The sequence below is a fragment of the Solea solea genome, chromosome 3 (assembly GCF_958295425.1).
Source record: "Solea solea chromosome 3, fSolSol10.1, whole genome shotgun sequence".
In the NCBI taxonomy this organism is placed as follows: Eukaryota; Metazoa; Chordata; class Actinopteri; order Pleuronectiformes; family Soleidae; genus Solea; species Solea solea.
In genome coordinates, this window is record NC_081136.1 from 33,883,071 (window position 1) to 33,908,718 (window position 25,648).

The following is a 25,648-nucleotide window of genomic DNA, read 5'->3' on the forward strand; positions in this document are numbered from 1 at the left end:
ATAGGTTAGTATGTCGTCCAAAATTTTACAAAAAAGTCATGGGTTAGTATGTCGTCCAAAATCGCATCAAAAAGTCATAGGTTAGTATGTCGTCCAAAATAGCATCAAAAAGTCATAGGTTAGTATGTCGTCCAAAATCTCATCAAAAAGTCATAGGTTAGTATGTCGACCAAAATCGCATCAAAAAGTCATAGGTTAGTATGTCGTCCAAAATCGCATCAAAAAGTCATAGGTTAGTATGTTGTCCAAAATCTCATCAAAAAGTCATAGGTTAGTATGTCGTCCAAAATCGCATCAAAATGTCATAGGTTAGTATGTCTTCCAAAATTTGACCAAAATGTCATAGGTTAGTATGTCGTCCAAAATCGCATCAAAAAGGCATAGGTTAGTATGTCGTCCAAAATTGTATCAAAAAGTCATAGGTTAGTATGTCGTCCAAAATTTGACAAAAATGTCATAGGTTAGTATGTCGTCCAAAATCGCATCAAAAAGTCATAGGTTAGTATGTTTTCCAAAATTTGACCAAAATGTCATAGGTTAGTATGTCGTCCAAAATCGCATCAAAAAGTCATAGGTTAGTATGTTGTCCAAAATTTGACAAAAATGTCATAGGTTAGTATGTCGTCCAAAATCGCATCAAAAAGTCATAGGTTAGTATGTCGTCCAAAATCGCATCAAAATGTCATAGGTTAGTATGTCGTCCAAAATCGCATCAAAAAGGCATAGGTTAGTATGTCGTCCAAAATCGCATCAAAAAGTCATAGGTTAGTATGTCGTCCAAAATCGCATCAAAAAGGCATAGGTTAGCATGTCGTCCAAAATCGCATCAAAATGTCATAGGTTAGTATGTCGTCCAAAATTTGACAAAAATGTCATAGGTTAGTATGTCGTCCAAAATCGCATCAAAATGTCATAGGTTAGTATGTCGTCCAAAATTTGACAAAAATGTCATAGGTTAGTATGTCGTCCAAAATCGCATCAAAATGTCATAGGTTAGTATGTCGTCCAAAATCGCATCAAAATGTCATAGGTTAGTATGTCGTCCAAAATTTGACAAAAATGTCATAGGTTAGTATGTCGTCCAAAATCGCATCAAAAAGTCATAGGTTAGTATGTCGTCCAAAATCGCATAAAAATGTCATAGGTTAGTATGTCGTCCAAAATCGCATCAAAATGTCATAGGTTAGTATGTCCTCCAAAATCGCATCAAAAAGTCATAGGTTAGTATGTCGTCCAAAATTTGACAAAAATGTCATAGGTTAGTATGTCGTCCAAAATCGCATCAAAAAGTCATAGGTTAGTATGTCGTCCAAAATCGCATAAAAATGTCATAGGTTAGTATGTCGTCCAAAATCGCATCAAAATGTCATAGGTTAGTATGTCCTCCAAAATCGCATCAAAAAGTCATAGGTTAGTATGTCGTCCAAAATTTTACAAAAAAGTCATAGGTTAGTATGTCGTCCAAAATCGCATCAAAAAGTCATAGGTTAGTATGTCGTCCAAAATCGCATCAAAAAGTCATAGGTTAGTATGTCGTCCAAAATCTCATCAAAAAGTCATAGGTTAGTATGTCGTCCAAAATCGCATCAAAAAGTCATAGGTTAGTATGTCGACCAAAATCGCATCAAAATGTCATAGGTTAGTATGTCGTCCAAAGTTTGACAAATAAGTCATAGGTTAGGATGTCGTCCAAAATGTGACAAAAACGTCATAGGTTAGTAAAAACAGTAAAGCATAGTATAGTAAAGACATAAAAATGACTTCATGACTATAGTATAAGGCTACAACTCATGATTATTTTCATTATTGATTTTTTTCTTGATTCATCGAGTAATTGTTTTTTCCATAAAATGTCAGGTCATTGTTTTCAAACCTGGAAAAGTTTTCTTTGTTATTTAGTAACTTATTAATCAGGTAATTATTAGTTTATTACACTATGCTTATTTGTTTTGCTACATTTGCTTTAGAAATGTCTAAAACAGTATAGTTATGCATAGAATGGCGTAAAAACATCAGTATAAAACCATTTCATATTATTATTTTGTCTGTAATTTTACATAGTGAGTACTAAGTATTTTTTGACCGTGATTTAGTTTAGATTTTTTTCATAGCTTAAATATATTCATACACCAGTTGGGATTTGATATTCATATTCACCATGTTATGGTTTAAATAAAAGACTATAAATACATGACTAAATAAAGAAGCATGAACAGCGCATCATTACCTCACCGTCGCTTCATCACTTGTGTTTTGTGGACAAACAGTCGTCTGCAGTCGTCTTCAAGGTCACCGTCATTCACACTGGAAGAAAACACAGTCTCCACTTACACCTGACATCAAAGCAACACGCGCTTCATTTACATTCAGGTATGTACGTTCCAACCACGGCACACATCAGTCACTCAAAACTGCTCTTTGAGTGACAGCTCGGCGTGTGAAGCACCAAGGACGCCGCCGCTCTAAATCACGTGCCTCAAAACAAACTGCACTGAAAAATCCCATTTCCCACACGGAGCAAATCACCATATGATGTTCCATATGGACGGACGTCAGCTGGCGGTGAAACAGGTGCCGCTGATGGCTGTGAGATAAAGAGCTACAGTGGAGTCAAGTCGGACAGAAATTACAGTCAGTCAACATGTCATTCTCGCTCCAAATAACGTTATTATCGTTTTTGTTTAGTTTTTTTTGGGGGGGGGGGTCTTTTGGGAAATAATAGAAAATAAATTTGACACGTGGCATCAAAATGTCACAAGCCAAAAAAAGCCTCACAGTGAGAGACAGGAAGTTCATATTAAAGCATATGAAAATACTGTCACTCTGTATATTTGAAAAATCAGTAACGTTACAGCAAGACTGACTCTCTGTGATGAGGTGTCATTATTATAACATCATTATTTAGAAAAGGACATTTATATAATAGTGTGGTATCCAAAATGTTATCATGCCCAAAAATTAGTGTCTTATATCTTTAAAATTTTCACCATAGTCCTCCAAATGTGAAACTTGTAAACACGTCACAGTTCCATGTTCGCTTGGCTCATTTTTTACAAACAAAAATAAAAGATAAACGGTCTATTTTGCGAGTTCAGCACAAATAATCGCAAAAAAAAAATATATACAATATAAGATTAATCATAACTTTGACTCAAACACATTTTGTAAAGCCTGAAGATGTGAGCTACAAACACACACACACAGAACGTCCATATAAGGAGATGTGTATTATTCCTAACGGACGGCAATTTACCAGGGGTGCACCTGCGGCACAGAGAAAATAATCGACAGATTCATCGATTGCGATTATAATCGGTAGTTGCAGCTCTAGTCCAAGCGAGGGGCCACGCGGGGAAACATCAGATCAGCGGAATCACAGAAAACATACGCCGACCTTTGAGTATCTTTGGTTTTATGTGTATTTGCACTGTATTTTGCACTACTTCTTTGTTTTAAAGAGTCCAAAAAAAAACATGAAATTATCATAGTACTGAGTAAAAAATCATAATGAAAACATGGTAGCATAGTAAACCGTCCAAAACGCGATGAAAGTATTTGTAAGTCGTGTAAAGTGTAAAAATAAAATACATCACGAGAATGTCATAGAGCAGACACCAAAATAAACTTAGTTAAACATGGTACATATACACATATAACATAATACTACACAATAAAACACATGTACACAGTCATTCATATGTGTTTAATAAGAAAATAAACAATTTCCTGCTTGTTTTTCCACGTTAAATTATTAACACACCAAAGTTTGTTTTTTGTTTTCTGCATCAAGGACACGTCTTCCAGTTAGACGTGACAGAGAGTTCTCGGTGGAAATGACTGTATGAAGCACAGGAGGCTGCTTGTGTGTGTGTTTGGAAATGAAAAGACATTGTTCCACCTTCCAGATGTCAGTCTTTATTCCAGGTGTCACACTGTCGTCAGGAGCAACCTGAGCCATTCATCACCGGCGTTCATGTCCAATTACCAGAGGCTGGAATAAGAAATATGCTGCTAGGACAATTAAGAATCCTGTCTGCACTGTCAGCTGACTCATGAACTCACTAGACGACTTTGTCTTTGAGATCTATGTCTTTTCCCCGTGTCTTTTTTTGTCACAAACTATCCATCGTCTGCGTCTCGTCTCGTCTGTGAGCTGCCGAGAAAGTCTCCAGGAGAGAGAGAGAGAGAGAGAAGCAGAGGACGTGACAACATGAAAAGTCCTCTGGTTTCATCTCTGCTGTGTTTGGAAAGCTGTCGGCCCAGCAGACGCCGCCGCCGGGCAGAGTAAATGATGTCAGCCGATAGTTTGCGTAGGAACGCCGATGATTCGCCGCCGTGTCGACGACGATAAAGACGGTGAAATGCTGCTTTGTAAATAAGAAGCCCGTCATCATCAAGGTCCTTCATTGAATCAGGCAAAATTGTGTCGGGCATTAACTTATCCACGTGTTTACATGCGTCACTCATTCAGCCAATCGCATGGCAGCAACTCACGTGTTGACAACATGCTCAAGTTCAAACTGAGAGTCGGAAATGACATTAAAATATCGTATTAGTGTGTGTTTGTAAAACATCTGATGGATGAATCTACATCCATCCATGGAGGTTTGTGTCGCAGCACCAAAGACCGTAGAGATTTTACATTTCATGTCATTTCATGAGATTTTACATTTCACTGCAGTCTCCACTGATTCATATGTGTTATTTTGTGACTTTGGTGTCTGGTCTTTCTTCAAATTCACCAAAGTGACACAAACATAGTAAATAAAGCAGCAGACCAGCAGCTCCTGTGTCTCTGGGAACCAAAAAATGCTTAGTTTTCTCAATGGTTTTTGGCGTGGAGACGTAAGTCGTGTATTTAAGCTGGTGTAGATTTTATTAGGTCAACCTTTATATGGCTGAAATATGTTTTGATATTCAATAAATCATCATGTGATGGTTTCTGGCGGACAAAGTAAATTTGTGTCATTTATAATATAAATCTGCTCCTCTGAATTGTCCATTTATGGTTCACGCCACTTAATTTCATGCTTGCACCCACATAAAATATTGCATCACCTCCCCTGCTCCTCCTTATCTCGCAGTAACACCCGCTCACATCCTGCCCCTCTTGTCCTCCAGTGGTGCAGTTTGTGTCCAAGGCGTTACCTGCTTCAGTCGAGAGTCTGAGCCACCGTCTCACTGCTGGCCCGGCTCGTGTGCAATCTGCTCCTCCCGGAGCGAGTGGTAATGTTAGGGCTGCAGTTCTGTCCGCGGGGACTTCTCCTGGCTGAGCTCTAAAAATAACAGCGCACACTTTCCAAATGTAAAAGGAACAGTTCAGGTGATTTAAAGTGGTTTTTTTCTATATATGGTGTTGATATCGAGCATGGAAGGGAAAAACTTGTTATATCCACTTATCAAAAGGCTCGCCTGGTAAAATCTACACTTGCTAAGGTCTCTTATATCTTGAGAATATACTGTATTTACCCACTTTTTCTGACAGTTTGGAAACCGCTCAAATTAGGGATTTTACATCATGGCATACAGGAGTGGTTAATCCGTCCTCTAGTAAATTAAAATGTGTTATCTTGTGACTCCAGTGTTTGAAATAGTTTGTTCTGTGACACAAACTTAGAGCATGAAGCATCAGTAGATCAGCAGCCATGTCAGGGAATATCTCCGTCCACACAGACCCTGACTCAAAGCGCTGTAGTACATATGCCAGGACTGTAAGTGGCGCTGTAACCGTACACCAAAAAACAGAGAAGAAGATGTTTTATACATTACAGAAATGACGACAGAATGAACCAAGCCAGAGGAAAGGAAGGGCAAATAATGTGGATTATTAAAGTCTAAATGTCTTTTTTTAAAAAGCGACTTTCTGTCATAAACCTATATACTAACGCACACACAGAGAAGTGCTGAGTGAACGCAGCGCACACACACACACAAGCTGTGGAAGTCCAATTACTGATCCAAAACTGTCCAAAACTGACTGTTATGTTTATTCAAGAAAAAATAAGTTTGGTTTTCTCCTCTCTTTATTTTACGATTCAACACTTTTTTCACTCCCGTGTGTGAAATCTCTTAAGACAGTAGTTGGTAAAACTGTCAAATAATCTCCAAACACAAGAGAGGGTGCTGGGAATGTGACGTCAAGTAGCGTATTCGCGTTGACGGAACACCTCTCCGACAAAAACAAGCACAATAAAAACCTGCCCTAAAGCAGGTGACGATTTTATTAGGTGACCTTTTTGTTAAGTGGCTAAAATCGACTTATTTACCTCAGTAAACCTGCATGTAATCAGTGACAACAGGCGTCCAGGCAGCAGGCAGACTTTAAAAAAAAGGTGAACTATCCCTTTAAATGGAATTTTTTTTTCTTTCTTCATAGCGGCAAACTCTTATGTAAAGTGACACAATGCAGTACTCAAAACAGGCTTGTTATTCATCAATAATTGAATAAAATCGATTCAGCATCACGTAAACCACGTGATCTGAGGGAGAAGTCGACGTCTGCTCCTCCTCTAGGCTCCATTCAGAGTTTTGGGAAATCTGGCCAATGACACACGTTAGTCGCCTCCTATTGGCGGCTCTACTAAACTACAGCATATTGCTCCCATCGGTCAAAAAAAGGTCACTTTTTTTTCTCCCAGCATTGTAACAACTGCCAAAGCAACATAAAAAGTGTAATTTTCATTGTATTTATTGTTATTGTTTGCCGGACTGTTAATGGTTACTGCCGGCTGTACGACAAACTGCCCCTCAGAGATAACAACCATACCTTGAACCTTGAAAAAAAAAAAGGGGAAATAAAGTGTCTAAAAGAGAGCGTTGGACGATAAACACAATAAAATGTGTTTGTATCAGTGCAGCGTTTCAGAGATGGAGCGTTTGCCCAAAGGTCATTTGTTCTCTGTGAAGCGTGTGTGTGTGTCTGTGTGTGTGCATGTGTGCGAACACAAAGCCTCCATCGCAAAACTGTAGTATTTAAAGGGAAAGTTCATCTCTTTGTGCTAAGATAAGGTCTCGACACATAGTCATGAGTACAGCCAGCGTGTGGCAACAACAACCCAATTCTTCAAAATCCTCACTCTCTGCACAAAATCCCATGCAGAAAATCTGTGATTTTACATCACGGCACACAGGAGGTGTTGAGCCACTGCTGCTTCCATTAGCAAGTTCAAATGAGTGATGTGGTGACTGCAGTGTTACAAATCCTTAATTCTGATTTATCTAAGTGACACAAACTCACCAAAACAAGGCAGCAGTAGACGAGCTAAACATGCTGAATTTCTCTACAGAGTTTGGTGCAGCTGACAAACTCCAGTATCAAGCATACAAATGCTGTTTAACGGCAATAAAAAGGGACTTTAATATAACACAGATTTAATATCCTATGAACACAATTCACGGCTGCTATTAATAATAACAAACTAACAAGCAGCATGTTGCCTTGTGGAACATCATGTGTTGGCCAGTAATGTTAGATAACATCGTCAGGTTTTTGGATTGAAGCGACAGCTTTGAGGAGCAGCCGAGCGAGACAACAACTACACAGCGAGTACGACACAAGAAAAGACGACACAACAGCTGGGACCAAGCGCACAAACAGGCAGAGCAGCACATGGAGATTTACAAAAAAAAGACAAAACAAAGAAAAGACCAACTGTTCAACAAGTGCACGAGGCATCGATGCAGTCGTCAAATTCTCCTCTAGAGAGTGAGCGATCAGTTTTGTTCAGTGTAAAGATTCTTAAAACTGACAAATGCTTTCACTGATGTGTGAACTGCAGCTGCTCTGCTCGACGCGTGCCAAATGTTAAAAATCGAAAAAGTGAGCAAGACTAACACACATTATATCACGATCACATAATAATAATATGTTTTTTTATGTGTGGCAGTGATCAAATGTGAGGGACAACCCCGCCCTTGTTATAATGACATAAAAATCAGACTTTTACTGAGCGGGAACAGACGACGGCATTTGGGGATTTTAGTGTACAACTTAAAAATGTAAATTACTTTGGGTGAAACAGGTTCATCATACGTTTGCAAATGATCATTTCATAAACTCCAGTGAATGTGTGCAATTTAGTCGAGTAGTTGTGTAACTGACCTTAATCACACGCTGTTATGACATCCAATCAGACATCTGCTTGACTAAAGTTTAATTTAGTTTAAAAATAGAATGTGACTCATTAATTTATTGTTGTTGTGAGACTCAGAGACTAAACTTTTGTGCCTTCCATCAACCAGAAACTTATTTAAGATTATATACTGTATATCTATATATTTTCATCTCTGTATTATTTCTTGTAGATAATCAACCTCATATTTAAAGAAAGTGTAAAGAAATAATAATAAAAAAAAAGATTCTAGTCACTAACAAAAAGTTCTTCAACAGCGTTTGTGTCACATTGTAAACCACTCACTTCCTGCACCAAAGTCCACACAGAAAATGGTCAGTTTTACATCACAGCACACGGGAGTAGTTGATTCACTTCTGCCTCCAATAGTTTCTTCAGATTTGTTATTTTACGACATCATTATTTAAAAGCCTTGATTCTGATTTACCCAAGTGACACAAACGTACCAAATGAGGCAGCAGCATATGAGCAGCTGCTGTGTCTCTGGGAGCTTGGTGCCAGAGACACCAGTGCCTCGAAACTAAACTTCAGTTTCCAGCCAAACAAATGTTCCCCCAGTTATGGAATTAGATTTGTGTCAATATTTTCAAACAGCACTTTTTATTGTATTTTATTGTTTGAAAATACACTCTCTCTGCGCCTGCTGATTGGCTACTGAGTTAGAACTCGTTGCCCAAGTTTTCCCCGTCAACATTGGACAAAATAATTGTAAATATCTAACGTGTGTCAGATTATAAACATTATAAACGATATTTACAATTATTTTGTCCAATGTTGACAGTGGGGCGAGTTCCAGACGGACAGCAACTCCAAACCTGTGAAGACTTCCGGTCCATTGACCTGTCACTCCAAAACTCAGTAGCCAATCAGTAGGCAGCTTCCTAAGGCCCGCCCACAAACAAAAAACCACGGTACACAAAGAGTATTTACAAACAATAAAATACAGTTTTTTTAATCATTAAATTGACCTTTTTTTTTGCTTCTTAAAAGGTGTTGTTTGAAAATATTGACACGAATCTAATTCCATATAAACAGTTAGAAAATACACACTTGTTATTGTTTAAGGAACACAAACACAAAAGAAGCTTTTGATTCTTTTTTCTCTAGCTTCAGTAGAACGGCAGTGTGAGAGCCAGTACTTTCAAGTTCCATTTCTCCCTGCGCCTCATGCATTTATACGTCTATATTCATTGTCTGTGAGCCATTTTCAAAGCAGGTCACCGAAACCAAACGCACCATTCTGTTGACTTACATTACACCATGTTTTGTCAACATTACTTTCCCACCATCAGGGATGAAATCTACCCTGAAAAGGCTTCTTTTTTTTTTTTTCTATGGGGGGGATATCAGTCGCTTCAAGAGCATTACACTTGCACATGATCATATTACACAAACACACACACACACACACACAGAGCAAATCAGAGGGAACTCAAACCTCTTCCCTCGTGAATTGCAGTTCAGCGTGTCACTGAGCTACAGTCAAGTGCCACTTACTTTTTACGGGCCTCTTTTCTTCCCGTGCGACATAAACAGTGCGTTGTCTTTACATCAAAATTGCGTTTTGATTGAACGTGAACGGCGAACAATCAAGTCAAACTGTAAAGTGCGCAAATCACATTTCCGTCGTTACCCAGTGAGCTCTTTGTAAATGCACCTTTAGCACAATTTGTCATCTCTCACACACACACTACAGTACTCTTGACAATTTGATTGCCAGCGGATTCAAAACAAGCAGCTCGCTATGCAAAACACATGCACCTGTCAGGCATGTGCTGAATTTCATAAAACCTCTGCTTCAAGTGTGTTTGTCTTCTTAATCACTCAGAGCTCAGAAACATGAGTCAGCAATTTTACAACGTCCTTGCCTAAAATAATAGTCAATAATCTCTCACTTTTCTAAGCTGCTTCACACTGTAGTTGTGTAGACTGGAAGGTCACCCACCCACCCCCAAAAAAAATAGGTCACAAAAGAAATCTTACGTGAGGATAAACACTGGGGAACAGCGGAGTCACAGTCTGGCAACATACAAAGGGAGACACAGACTGGGGAAGACAATCAGACGGTCTGGAAAACACAAGGGGAAAAGGGCAAGTTACCTGAAACGAGAGGAGAGTGAAATTTCAAAATAAAACACAACCAGCGTCCTTGGTCAGGACAGACCAGATACACTATTTCAAGTCTCACCTGATAATCAAAAATCTTCATAAGAGTCTATGTTGCATGAATTTGAACATCAATTAGGGGAAAATAAAACATATTTCTCCTAAAGATATTCTTGAGCGTTGAAAAACAGCCAGGTCCTCGTGCTTTCACTGCTAATCTCTTTCAAATGATTTTTCTAATTAAACCGACTTAAATTATGCAGATGTGGGATTTAAACGCTCACATGAGGTGTTTGCCTTTCCAAACTCATCAGTACTATTCCAGCGGGCCCTCTGTGAAACTTCCTTTTGAAACGTCCTCACACCCATGATGCTAATAAAACAGGAGGTATTGGCCTCGGCCTCTGGGACCTGAGTCCGACATTAATGTCCCCGCTGGGGCCGGAGTCGTCCACACACACACAAAAACACACACACACACACAGAGCAGCAGCAGCAGCAGCAGCAGCAGCAGCAGCAGCAGCAGCAGCAGCAGCAGCAGCAGCAGCAGCAGCAGCAGAGCCTCGACAGCTCGTCTTACACCTTATAATTCATCATATTTAAATGAATTCAGAGCGACAGTCGTCCTAACTGCTGCCTGTAGAGGAGGATTTATTAACATGACAACTTTTCCTTGAAGGACGTTTGAGCAAAAGTGATTTTAACTGTTTTAAATACACAAAGGAAGGTTGTGAAGAGGCAGGTTAATCCGTACAATAATCCTCAGAAATACTGCGCAATAACAACCGACTTCAAGAATTACCGGTTTGCTGAAGACACTCCCGAGAGCCAGAATTCAAGTTTAATTAGGTGGCCATTGTCCACAATATATAGATTTACATGTAATTCCTTTTCAGTTTGCGGCGTAATCCTGCTTCTTAACATTTCAACACCCCGGAGTGATCCCCCCCCCCCCCCCTCCCCACACACACACACACACACACACACTTTAAGCTCCTATTCTAACAGCGAGTCCATCCCATTGTGCGTCCCAGATTGTGAACAAGTTATTGTGAGTGGACACAGAAATTAGGATTTTTATCCAGCGGCCTAATTAAATTAAGCGAGTGGAGCCATCGAGGACTCACTTTTCCACAATGGATTAAAAATGTGATCGACTGTAGGATCACCAACGCTGTATGCAACCAGTATTTCAGGGGTTTTCTTCTACACAGTGGGGTAATCATCTTTTTTTTTCCTGCCATTAAAATAACAAAAGTGGTTTTGGACATGCTCTAACATGCCCCTCAGACACCTGAAATAGAGCAACATTATTGTACTTTTTTTTATCCTAAAATAGTCCCACTGATGGGTCCCTGACTTGTAATAGAGAGAATGGAGCCTCTTTCACTCTTAGTCTACAACTGAACCTCTGTTCTTGCACTCTTTAAGTTTGGTAACATATAAAGTGCATGTAAAAGGCGACGGAAACATCCATCCATACATTTTCTACCGCTTCATCGTCCACATGAGGGTCGCGGGGGGCGGAGCTCAGCTGACACAGGGCGACAGAATGGATGGATATAAAGTTTACAGTCTTTTTCATGTTATCTCCACTGTATGATCTACTGATTTACTATGTTACTTTTTCTTTGTTTTAATAACAGACGGATGTGACCAAGCACTGGGAGTGATTGTGACACAGGCAGAATATGTTTGTTTTCCTGGTCTGACGGTGGAACGATCGCTCTACACGACAAAACAAAGGTCTACAGGTGTGTAACGTAACAGGGAAATGTTGAGCGACACTGTTTTCTTCTCCATTTTGTTGCTCAACAATAATTTCACGGATTATGCATCGGGCTTTAGAGGCCTTAGAGGCCTTAGAGTGCATAGAATCACAGCAGGGACACATGTTTATGTAAAAGCAAGGAAAAGAAAGAGAATAAAGACGCAGATGGGGGAAGACGTGGCGTCAATGTCATTCCCATTTGACCTAGCATCATTTGAATGAGAATCAGACGTGTAGATACAGTTCTGCAGCAGAGCACTAATGCACTATGCGTGTGTTGGTCGGTTGGACCTTCAGTGAGTGCACATGTTCTGCTTACTGTGAATGCACAGAAGGTTTTCAGTGGGTGAGTGAATAAATCCATCCTGCAGAGAATGGGTGAATACGGAAAACCCACTCAAGGTTTGCTATTCTGTGAGGGACGCGGCACTCTCATTTAAACAGAGGCCTCCAAGGATGCCAAATAATATTATCCCACTCACAGATAAATCATGTATCCTGATGCGGCAAATATTCCTCTGAGGAGCTGATAAGCAGTAACAAGCCTGATAACAGCTATCAGACTGCGACGCTTTTTTCAAAACTTCTTTTGTATCTTTACAAGTGTGTGTGTGTGTGTGTGTGTGTGTAGAGGATGTGTTCACATGTGAGCCAGAGCATCTTTATTGTTTATTCTATGGTGATTCAACAGCGGATGTTTTCATTGTGTATCTGCAGATTTGTGTTTGTTTTAGCTCGGCCCACTTTTCTTTTCAGGATAACATTTTATAATCCAAATACCAAACTTTATTTATTTCTCTACTGGTTTGTTCATGTTTCATGTATGCGGTGGAGCCGCAATAAGCATGGCTGAACTGCATTGTGGGTCCACTATTTGGCTTTGCTTGTGTTGTGTGTGGCGGAAGTTGGAACCAAAATACACTGCTTGCAGAACGGTTGCGTTTCCATTGTAGTCGATGTGTCAAAGTTCACTGGTCGTGAACGTCTGCATAAAGGCTGCGTGTCGGGTCCACTCCTATTTCTGGCGGATGCCGCATTAGAGCCACATAAGTGGGAGAGGAAGTAGGAAAAACAAAACATCCAGTCTACTGTTCAATAATAAAATATCCCGTGTTGACACCACATCGTATTTCACTTAACTACATCACAGGAAGAATCCTTGCAGGCCCAGCGTGCTCCCGTTTCTTTAGTCGGTGGAAATACTGCTCTGTTTGTTGTGTTTACAACACATACATTGTGTATTTCCGTGCGAGATAACCTAGTCCCGCGACTCCAGCTGTCCAGCCGCGCGGACGAGAGACGCAAGCAGCGTAAATTGGCAGAGTTGTGCGGACCAGAGCGCTGTGCAGCCATTCTGCAACCAGTTAAAAAAGAGTTACCTTTCTAAGCTCGAGTTTCAGTGATTCAAATCACGATGTGCAAATATGGCAGCACACGCAGCACACGCAGCACACGCAGCACACGCAGCACACGCAGCACACGCAGCACACGCAGCACACGCAGCACACGCAGCACACGCAGCACACAGCTCAAATGGAGCTCTCACACAAGGTATATCTCCTCGTTGCCTATGATTTTTAATGGACAAAGTGCACCAAGCTATGATAAAACTCACATCACCATCACTTTAGCAACATTAGGAAAGAGACAGGAAAGAGAAGAGTTTTCAACATCCTAATGTGGTAAATCCTTTTTATTTTACACTTCAATTGAAAAGTAACTGTTAATTTAAGATGTTTTTTTCAAAAGGTGTCATCAAAGTCAGACATGTATTAAAAAAAACATGCCAATTTATTACTCATGTTAGAAATTAAAAAAAAAACAACTAAGAAAGTAAATGGATTTAAATTTTCACAAGACGTTGAATAAATAAACTTCACGCTGTAGTTTTCAGTCAGTGCTTGACTAGAGAAATTCACTTTTAACTTAAAAAACATCTTTTCTTTGTCTTGCGAATGAATGTGTGAGGAAAACAACAACAGTGTAAATCTGTAATTATGATTAGACATGTGAGCTCATTTTTATAAAGCTGTTTAAAATGCTGGTTTTGACACTGATGAGTCAGACTCACACACAACTACCTGAACCTGAAGACCATATGACATCATCCGACCCAAAGTAAGAACGACAGGTGCTCAGAATGTGTCTACCTTTAGTTTTGTAACGTAATTAAATCAAGTTTACTGTGACATTATTACCCAAACAGGACACCCATTAAGAATTTCAATCTACAAAACTCTTTACATATTCTAACGACACTATTCACGCTTCACGCAGTCAATTAAGAATCAAGCAGCGTTTTTGCTCGATACATGCGCCCGCGTGCCAAGGTGTCCAATCGCTGGTCAATACACGGCACATCTGATTAAAGAGGCTATCCATGACATTTCATGAGGCAGATGTAATTATCTGCCTCATGTATAATTTAACACAATATAGAGTCGCTTCAGCAATTTAGGACGGCTGCACCTGTAAAGGCAATCAGGATAAAGAAGACTAATTAAACTCTCTTTGATTAGAGAGCCGCGCGCGCTCTGTGCTGAATGTTAAAACACATGACAAATGAGGAGGCAGACGTGGTTCAGGCTCTGAGGAGGCCGCGCACACACACACACACACACACACACACACACACAGAGAGAGAGACAGTAAAATGGTACCTGCTCTGCTCTGCTGTCTTTTCCTTTTGCACCTTGTTGGAGGAACCTTTCCACTGAAGTGACAGCACACACACACACACACACACAACAAATGACTTGTAACATACTGCATGTGCATGTATTCCTCACTTAAATGCACTGCCACTAGGGGTCTCTCACTCAAAATATTACCAGAATACCTTGATAGATGACGTCAGAGTGTGGGATCAAGGGTATTGTTATCTTTTTGTCTCATTTGGTTACCCATGCAAAAAAACCATAATGCACTAACTAGCAGTGTCGGATATTTCCTTCCTCACTGTTTTCACCACTTCATCGATGTTTTATTGGGGAGTTTGCCGCTGACGTTAAACCAGAGACGGTAAATGCCATTAAAAGACGACCAAAATGAATCCATCCATTACCTTGAACAGGATTTCTATTGCCATTTTCTAGGACTTGTTGTGGCTCGGGTAAGTAAGTCCACTACTACTAAAAGAATATAACATTACTCCACAATGCAGACATGTTACATTATACATCTGTAACCTTTCCTCAGTGTTCCTCAAACCCTGCCATATTTCTCTGTATGTAACTGCCCGCATATTCACAGCATTCTACCACAGAATGGGGCAAATAACTGCGAGAAAGAGGTTTTCAAACCCTCCAAACTGATGAGTATAGAAATTAGTAATGAAGGTTTCTTTGTCTGGGCAGACAAAGAGCTCTGCATGTCAGTATGTGAGTCTCCATTCATACTAAACGAGGGTCAGCATCGAGCATTCCATACATACATATGTGTGTATATATATATATACATACATACGGATATCTATATATCTATTTGTATGGAGTCGTACAGTACGTGTGCCAGTGAACTTCTTCATACAAACTAAAGTTAGTTTCCATGGATACCATGCTCTTTGGCCTCGTCTGGATGATGATGTTTGTCACGCTAACTTCCGAGGGCATGCGGACGCAGACAGTGCGAGCAAACCCTGAACCTTTTAGGTCGTTTTCACACCTAATACGATAAAGCAAAGTAAAATTAAGTAAAGTAAAATAAAGTACGATAACATTCATCTGAGTTTGCTTTCACGAAACTTTTGAATAACGTGTTCCCCCTCCTCGCCTGAGGTGGTGCTGCATCGAGAATAAGTGAAGGAAGAAAACTTCCTCTTCTGTTTCCTCCACATGAGTTCGTAGTGAAAAACAATAACCTGCATGACCTATTTTAAGAAGTAGAATCGCTCGCCTGAACAGGGACTTGAACCCTGGACCCTCAGATTAAAAGTCTGATGCTCTACCGACTGAGCTACCCAGGCTTCTAAGTGTGTTTTCTGTGGACGCAAAATTCACCTGGGAAAGGAAAATTGGTGACAGAAGCCATGTATAGGATGTATTTAGACATCCATCGAGGAGTTTAAGACCGGAGAAACCATCACTCAACAGAGGAGGACTCAGACACCAACTATCAGCCACCTACAACGCTGTCCGGAGCTTTCTTATTAAAAAATAATTAACAAACACATATAACAACAACAGTGAAGTCATAAAAAAACTCAATGGACGTTCTGTTCTATGGTCAAATGCTTAGTGTGGAGGATATAATGAAATGTTTGGCCTAATGAAAGATTAGACCAGGTTATGCCCCCCCCCCCCCCCCCCCCCACACACACACACACACACACACTCCAGTCACTTCTTTCACTCCCTTCACCCATCACATAATGTAAATCAATATTATCATATTAGAACCCAGCCAACATTTAATTCCCTCAGTGAATGCCATCGCTGCAAGCCTGCATGTTCCTACCAATCCCATCACCCACCCAAGGGACTCCGCGTTATCAAGTAGCACGCTGCTCTTGCTTGGTTCCTGCTGTGGTGAGTAAGGTTTTTGTTGTACACCCTACAGCTCTCTGAGCACCCGCTGCCCAGAAACACGCCCCGGCTCCTTTTCCACAAACAAAAGAGGAAAAACACACAGCACCGCCTCCCTCTGCCTCCAGAGGGTTTTGTGTGGAACTCGTGGCTGTGCGGCGCCAGCTTCACGCCACGCTTAGGCCCCGCAACTCGGGAGACGGCGGATGCCGCCCGCAGGAGGCAGCCGGGGACATGCCGGGCCTTCGAGTGAGGCTGTAAGTTGAAAGTCTTGTAACTATTGGTTGTTTTTGTGGTGTTTGTCCTCTGATCTGAGACATCCAAGCATGTTTGTGTACATTTCCTGTAAACCAGCAGCGCACCAGTTTTTGAAAAACCACGCTTTAAGTCACTTAAAACATCATTCTTTGGCAACTTTGGCAGATACTTCAAGATTCAAGATTATATGAACATTCTGTTTGATTACACAAACACGTGTTAGTCACATTCCAACCTCCAAACTTCAAGAGACTTGGAAACAAATGCTGCGACTTTCTTTTGCGCGTCCCCGTCGGCGCCATCACTCATCCCGTGGCTTGGCACTAATGCGAGGACATGCTCCCAATTTGTTGGAAATAAGACGTTTATTGTTAAATCCTCCACAACTCTTTTGCCATTCATAAATTTGACAAAGAGCATATTAGATTTATTGTATTTATCTTGTCACGGTGGCTGCCTTGTAATTTTGCTCGGCGCTGTAACGCGAGCAGTCGTGCTGTCTGAATGTGTGATGAAACACCGAGGGCTATTATCACTGACAGACTCAGACCCAGGTACCAGGCAACCGGCTGTGGAGGGGTATTAAATTGTTAATTTGCACATGTCTTTGATACTTTAAGACAAATCAAATCAGCTCAGAATGAAACAAAGAGGGAGCGAGACTTTCTGTTCTCTGTCGGACCAAACCAACCACAGCAGGTTGAGTGTGTTTGTTTGTTTTTAAACCTGTGGCTCTGCATCAGTCCCTCTTCTTGATGCACGTTCAATTCTCGATCGCCATAGCAACAGGCTCTGTTGTCAGGTGTAAGTTGATAAGCGCACTCCACCCATGGCTATCGCGGATTTACATAAATAGCTGTTCCGCGTGCGCTTGTCTGTTTCCCTGGTAACGTCAGGTGATTCTCCATGGCAACCTCCGCCCACGGAGCAGGACTGCTGCATACCTCCGACACACGACACGCACACACACACACACACACACACACACACACACACACACACACACACGAGAGAGAGGGGCTCTGATAGCGTTTAATTGTGTATATAAAATTGTGTGTGTGTGTGTGTGAAATAGAAATAATTCAAACTTCTGCATCTTATTCATAACTTTTACTGCCGCACTTGTCCTCACTTGTCCTGTAATCACTTAATTGCACGCTATAAAAAAATAAAAAAGAAAGAAAAGAAAGAAATGAGTCAAGTCTAAAGAACTTCCGAGCACTTTAACCCAATCTTTTAAATCAAGTTTAAAACAAATCATATTAACATGGAGTGCCAAACATGAATTCTCCTGTGATTAACGTATGATTATTGACTGAAAGACTGTGGGATATTTTTGAAAGGTGAAAGTGAAAGGTGTGTCGTGTGCAGAGAGGTAAACTCCCCCGACATTAAAGGCAGCACCAAAACAATGATTAATTGGTTAATATTTCCCTTTTAATGACTTGTATAATAACCACAGACGGTGCTGTGAGAGACTGCGGAGTGAACGCAGCATTGATTATTAGAACCTAATAAAGGGCTGTGTGCTGCATTGCCATGACAACAATGTTTGTCCCTTTTACTTGGATGAACTGAAGTGATACAGCGACGTATTCACTGTGACTTTAAAAAAAAAAATGTTATTTATTACATTTTACTCAATCATTTTGTTTAAAAGGTTCAACGCAGCAAGGCTTTCTGTCAGTGTTCGGGCTCATAAGTGTGGATCTGTGAAAATTCAAAGGTTTTGGTGCAAATCGGGGGTTAAATTAAATGTTATTGAAACACTCGACTGTCTGTAATGCAGATTTTAGTACTTGCAAAAACATGACCATGAATTCATGACCCTCAGTGTTTTATACTTGTGTTCATTCATCTCCTGGATGAGATGAAAAGATTCAGTGTGAACGTCAGTGTCTGTTCACATATTTTTTTTTAAACTTCATTAAGGCGTCAGTGTCAGTGAGCATTGGCACTCTGTGCTGTCAGCTTCATCACAAAACACTGTTTGGTGTCAGCGCTGTTGATTAAATAACGTTGTCTCTTTGTCTGTGGATCTGAATCTGTCACGGAGAGATGACAGCAATGTTTGGGGGGCATTTTTAATCCCAAACTCTGAACATAAACCTGGTCGGGACGAGGTTATGATAAACTCAACTAGGTTTGGAGTAGAGTCCTCTGAACCCTGACAAAAAAACAAACGTTTTAACCTGTTAAACATGACTTTAACTACTAGAAAACACAGTGACTCATATCTGCAGTGGCACAACAACCAAGGTACTATTTTTTTACCATTTCAGTTTGACGCAAATGTGATGTTACGCGAACTTAAGTTAACACTTCACATGTCTTTATAATTACTTGTCTAATGTGTTACTCCCAGCACTCCCAGCACTGGTCATATTTGCCTGTGAGTCACTCCAGGAATGAGGGGCTGTGAGGATCTTCAATGATATGACAAAAAAAAAAAAAAGGACTTTCATTTGATTCTCAGGTTAAAAATGAAGCAGCGCAGATGATAAGGTTATGGACACTGTCTGCCGTGTATTGTCACATACAGAATAATGTGGATTCTGGTTTGAAAGGGAGATAACACATTTCATTTGCAGTCTAGACACATTGTAAGACAAGGTCTGTGACCTGCACTTCAGCAGCTGCACTAGCACTCAACTGTCATGATTTTATATGTAAATATTAGTCAATATTTATAACCATTTAGTCATTTTACGTCAAAAATGATTTGATTTTCTGTCAAGCAACTGATCGATTGATCGAATGAACTGCATTTTCATTTGAAAATGGCTCTTTTAAACAAGAACAATCTGCTTTTTAGCTCTGTTTCAAAGTTGATAAACAAAAAGTCATTACTAATACACCTAAAAATGTATGTATCGCGTGACCTTTCAGGTACACGGGGCGCACACGGATGTCTATGTAAACAGGAAGTTGGTCGTTTTCTTTGTTTCACAGTACATCAACGATTTCTTCTAAACCAAGTGTCTTCAGTTGAGTTGCAGCTGAAAACGAACGCATCATCGTTTCCCACCGCCTCCATTTTTGCTCACTGAGACTCAAACACAGCACCGGAGTTCTCAGTCTGACACAGAGCCAGCAGCATTTTTTAAACTTCTCCATTGTGGTTGTGTAAAAAATGTATGGGCTTTCTGTAAATAAATAAAACAAACAGGACTATGTTGCCTAACGCTTCTCCTGCATCCACTGCATCCCCTGTTAGTCTGACTGTTGCTTTGGTAACCAACGACTATCCTTTAGCAAGACAAAACAAGACATATTAAATTCAGCAGCACAGTCAAAATAAGTTTATGCACAAACATCTTACTTCACTTACCCTTCTGTAACTACAACTACCAGGACAGTGAATGGCACAGCAAAAGAATGGAAGCGTTTTACAAAACTGGTTGTGACGTCACTCATAAGAAAGTGAACTCCAATTTGAAGCCACAAGATTTGCAATTTGCAACCAGAAATTCACCGACATCACCGGCAACGAGGCTCCGCTGGTGTGCACTCGCTGCTTTATCATGTACTTCCCTCTAAATGGCGACATAATTAACCAAATTTGCATTAAGGTAGACCTAAAACTAGGAAAGTGGGAGCAGTAACGCCTCAGGAAAATCTGGGTTTGGCTTCATCCAGCATACAGAAGACTACATGCACTAAAAACTATGGTTTTACAATGAAGTCTTAGATTTAGGTTATGTGGGCCGCATTTAATATAGCATGTACAAATTACTGTACAAGATTTCATGATATTTGGATGAAGTTAACTTTTACACACAGTCAGAGGAGGCAAAAAAAAAAAGCATTTGCAATTCCAATGTCTAGCTGTGAATAATCTCATGTATAAATCATCTCATTACCTGCTTCATGACAACTGTCATCTCCTCTCTCATAGATAAAAAACTAAATTTAAGCCATGCACAACCATAAACAGCGAGCACGCCGTAAATTGTCCTAATAGCGCTGGCATTTGTTGGGAAGGTAAAATATTTCCTGCCCTCTATGTGGCCTCAGCTTTGATGGGGATGGATATATTGCCGGGTGTCATTATATCCCTGCACAGTCTGAGGTAATGGGACAAGAGAGATGAACACAAGTGCCGTCTGCTTGCCTCACAGGTCTCAGAGTTTGTCATGGCTTCCCGATGTCTGAGAAGAGGGAAAATTAGGAGTGCAAACACACACATTACACTTAAATTAGACCCGCGTCTCTCTCCCTCTCCTGTCACCACTTCTAAACCATGTCTGCCTGAAGGGCGAATAAGATTTACCTTAATTCCAAAAGCACACAAAAGCCATTTTGTTCCTCTATTGTAACAACAACATCACCGGGGTTTGTGTGGGCAAGTGATTACAGAGACGGTTTTTGGAGAAAGTGCCTGTCAAGTCGCTCCCTGCAGAACACTAAGCATCGCAACCACAGTCCCACAATCCGGGAAACACGGTGTTTGTGTTATTGCGGGTCGTCAGAGGAAACCAAATTAAAAGCTTCCTTTGATAGCGGTGCCGTCTTTCATGCCTAAGAGTATCCTTGGATCTTTGCTTCTTGATTTCTGACATTAAAACTGTCCCCTTGCCATTTGTTACGCATATATTAGCCTTTAAATGATTGATTGCATTATTTCATTATTTTTTGCTGTTTTGAATCTGCCCAAAAAAGGAGGGAGAGAGAGAGAGAGAGAGAGAGAGAGAGAACTGCCTGTAGGTGGGGTTCTGAATAGGAATTACCCGGCGGAGCATAGCTAATTACCAGACATTAGCATATGCAAATGAGTGCCGTTATCTTGTGTACAAAATGTTGCTTATGGGATACACTGGCTAATCACTTAGACGAGTTTAGCTGTTTAAATGCTGGTAATTGCATATTGTTTAAACAGATGGGCTTGATTCACTGTAACTCAAGGAACGGGCAAGAATGTAAGATATTCTTCTTTTGTGTCCAACTTCACCTTGGCTCTTGCACTTGGTGCTGCAGCTCCTTTGATGAAAGGGCTGAAAAGAGAATAAAAGATGTACTTTTATGTAACTTCTCCTCATAGGGGTGCGTGCTGCAGATGTTATGAAAGCTTTGTCTCATAACTGTGAACGAATGAAAAAAGAAAATACAGGAATCGGCAAGGCTGAATGTGTGGACACAGAGTTTCACATGTAGCCATTAGGTACGGGTTTAAAGAAGCTCCTGAGCTCCGAACGTGTGAATTAAGCAAAGAAAAGCTCAGAGAGTGAGCCACAGCCAGACGAGGACTAATCACAATCATCTTAGCAGAAACAGAACCACAGGCTTGACTTCACCCTGTGTAGGAACTTAAATGGAACGTTAAAGGTGCTTTACCTAAGAAATGTATCATATTAAAGGTAGGATGTTTTGCTTAAAATCCTCTTCACACCAAGATTGTCACCAATATTCAACGCTGGCGACAACTGAAAGCCCAGAAAGAGCTGCAAAGTGTCGACATGGTGACAACTGGTAGGTTCACTTTGTCTTTGTGAACTTTTGAGTTTTTCATCATCACGTTGTCTTTTGAACAAGTATCCAAAAAAGTTAGCATCACCAAAAAGTACCGGAAGTTACCAATGCTACGCAGTGCTCGTGAATCATGTGTTTGCTGCGCGTTCCTGTGCTCTGGAGGCGGAGCTTCAGAGAGTCTGTAAAAAAAAAAAGGGTTTGGACTTTTGAATTCAAAATGTAGCCAAAAATTCCAGGATCTCCAACCCTACACTGATACAACGACCCTGATGTCACCAGAGATTAGCTAAACATATTAAACTGAAAGACTGGCTTCACTGATAGCAATGCTACAGCCATTAAATTGTCATTTGTGGGCCCAAAACCATGTTTATTTTGGTTGCTCCAACCTCAACATACAGGACGAACACAGTGAGCTGCAGCTATGGGTCAAAGATGTCGAAGGTTCAGAGGAGAAGCAAAACAAGAGTCTGCAGTGGCGATGCTTTAAAATACAGACAGTCTGAAGGGGAGACAAATTTGAAGACAGGACACAGGGAACAGCTTCAGCAAAGGTTAGCTTATGCTATCTCTCACACGAGTGGATATTGAGTGGATATTATGTTTTCACAGCCTGTTATTGTCGTCGTGTCATCACCTCTCATCATGTAGCAATTTACCGCTGCTGCTCTGAAGCAGACGTACTTTCACTGTCGATCTCCGCCCGTCACTGACACACTACAATTAACCAAATAGGTCCAGTATTTACAAGAATAAAGCAGACGGTGGGACGGTTATGTAAAGCGTGTGCATGAACGCAGTGTAATGCAAGGTATAAGTGCAGCAACTTTGGCAACCAACGCTCGACAATGTTTTGAACTGAGATTAAAGAAGTTTAAACATTTTTTTTGTCCGTATTTTACATAGATCTCCTTTAAAGCTGCGATCAGCGAAATGCTTTCGTTTAAACCTTGGTTAAATCCTGTGGCTGCATTTACGCAGGCAGCTATCACTGATATAGTGTTTGGGTCTCTCAGTCTCAGGGCTCAGAACGTAAATCTCGGGGAAACTTTGCCAGTGTTCCCACAACACTTTGTCCAATCAGGAGCCAGGATTCCACAGTGAGGCGGTCCTCTCTGCTCGTGTGATCGGCCCCTTTTTTGTCGGTGTTTATGAGGTGATGTGAGGAGGATGGAGGGGGGGACAGGAAGTTGGCCAAAAGATGACATCACTGAAAGCAGCTTTAAAAAACTAAATGCTTTGAGAAGCTGAGTTTTGCAATCTCTGGCCGTCCAATTCTCTAAAATCCATCTAGAGCTGAAACAATGACTCAATTAATCGATTACTAAATTAATCGTCAACTATTTTGATAATCAATGAATCGGTTTGAAGCTTTTTTCATGATTAAAACAAGATTTCTGATTGTTCCAGCTTCTTAAATGTGAAGATTTTCTGGAAAATCATGAAAATAATCGTTAGCTACAGCTCTACATCCATCTTGAAAATGAAATAATAATTATAAGCATCACTGTACGGTGTGTTCAAAATATGCAAGAAAACGTTATTAAATCAAACAAATACCTTCAGGAAATGCGGTCTGGTTTGACGGACGCTACAAACGTGGTATAAATCTGAAGTGAATGGTGTCAGATTAATGGTGCCATGTTCCCATGTTGTGGTTAAAAGTGGGAGAGACCCGGAAACAACAAGGGCTGGTTGTAAAACATCACTTGTAGGTGCTTGCGTTGCCACAAGCCGAAACAACGACGACAACAGTCCACAAAGTTGTAAATTACCCAGCATTTAATTAAACATTTTCCAGTCATTAACCTCGATCGCTGGCCGCCAAAGAGTGTCCCCCTTCTTCTTCTGCTGCTCGGGTTATTTCACTACCGTTTGTAAAACGGCGACATAAACAATCAATATTTTTTTCCCCCGAATGAGCGCCTGCTGACCCAAACTGGGACGCGGAGAAGCAGAGGAGGTGGGTTCAATATACGACAGGAAGTTGTATAATTCCACACAGACGTGAAAGGAGAGCGGATTTTTGAGTCACTGCGTCACGACTGCAGGCTTAAGACTCATGTAGTGAATCAATCAGATACATCTTCATCTTTGATGCACAGAAAAAAAAAAAAACAGTAAACACCATAATGTCGATGAAACATTTAGCCCGATTTCCCATTTTCATCTTTAAGTGCTTTCATTTTGATCAACAATATGAAAACACAATCTCCAGCACATTTATTATTTTTATTTGTTGTTGTTGTTAGTGTTTGTTGAATGAAGGAAAAACAGCAACTAAAACATAATGTCCCTTTTTACCTCCTTAGCTAAAGTGTACACTCTACTTACTATGTCGTGAATAAATGCATATATTATTGTCAGTACAGAAAGAAACACTTTGTATATCTGTTATTCTTCCAACACATGGATCACCACACATATCAGGTGTCTGTGGCTGTTTTCATTTTTGTTTTTTTAATTCACATCGATAAAACCTCGTAAGTCCTCACATCTGAGATCATCATGTACAGGTACAAACCTAAGTGCTCAGTGGATGTCTAAGAATCAGGTGGAACTAGGAATGTTATTTTGATAAACAAAAAACATTTTATTCTCGCACAGATGTGATTTTTCGAGAAAATTCAGGAGGAGGATTTTGTTGGAGAGTGTCTGTCCTCAGAGGTTAGAGCTCTGTGGATGAGAGCGGACACTCTCAGAAGCCCAGGGGCAAACCTTCCAGTCTGTGGATGACCACCACGCACATGTGGTGTCGTTTTTTGTACAATGTCCACAGGGTGACTGAGAGAGACGCTTGTCATCCACAGGCTCACACGGGTCTCACACGGGTCTCACACTTGCAACAGTTTCTCCGGCTGCGGGAGACACAAAGACACGTAGGTAGTCAGACCGAGGAGAGAATAAATACTCGTACGTCTCTCTGAGTCACCCTGCAGACCTCTTACAGAAAAGATACAATCATTTCATCATGTCGCAGTGAACACCCACGTTGTCTGTAGCTGTAGGGAAACGGGGTGTGAGTAAACCCGATCAAAAAAACAAAAAAACACAAAACAACCCATTTTGCTCTCCAAGTGCTCTCATTTGATGATAGAGAAAATCCATCGCAATAATTTAGCCCTCTGTAGGGGTTGGACCTTTACAATAATTGTGAGTAAGTAGCTCGTGCCTTTCGTGCGGTGGAATGTAATTAGAATGGGCGCGCTTTGTTTCCACAGCTGGCTGCCGTTCTGTTCACAAAGCGGTCTCTGCTCCGCTGAAGACTGAATTCTCCGCAGCTACATTATACTTTTGTCTAAGAAGACAATTGAGGAAAGAATGGTTCAAGCGTTCGCTCGCAGACACGAGCGCAATTTCATATATACATCTATATATGTATATATATA

The 25,648-nt window shown here is 40.7% G+C and overlaps 1 long non-coding RNA gene and 1 other non-coding gene across 3 annotated transcripts in view; both read right to left on the bottom strand.

Annotated features, from left to right (window-relative positions):
- Positions 1–2,227: 2,227 nt before the first annotated feature.
- The window catches only part of LOC131456871 (uncharacterized), a 238,869-nt gene continuing 215,448 nt past the window's right edge, over positions 2,228–25,648 (bottom strand). For both annotated transcript variants that reach the window (XR_009239948.1, XR_009239949.1), the window contains one exon: positions 2,228–2,304. This is a non-coding gene — a long non-coding RNA (uncharacterized LOC131456871). The remainder of the gene's footprint in view (positions 2,305–25,648) is intronic.
- On the bottom strand, positions 15,901–15,973 carry trnak-uuu (transfer RNA lysine (anticodon UUU)). The gene has a single exon. It is a non-coding gene; the product is annotated as a tRNA-Lys (tRNA).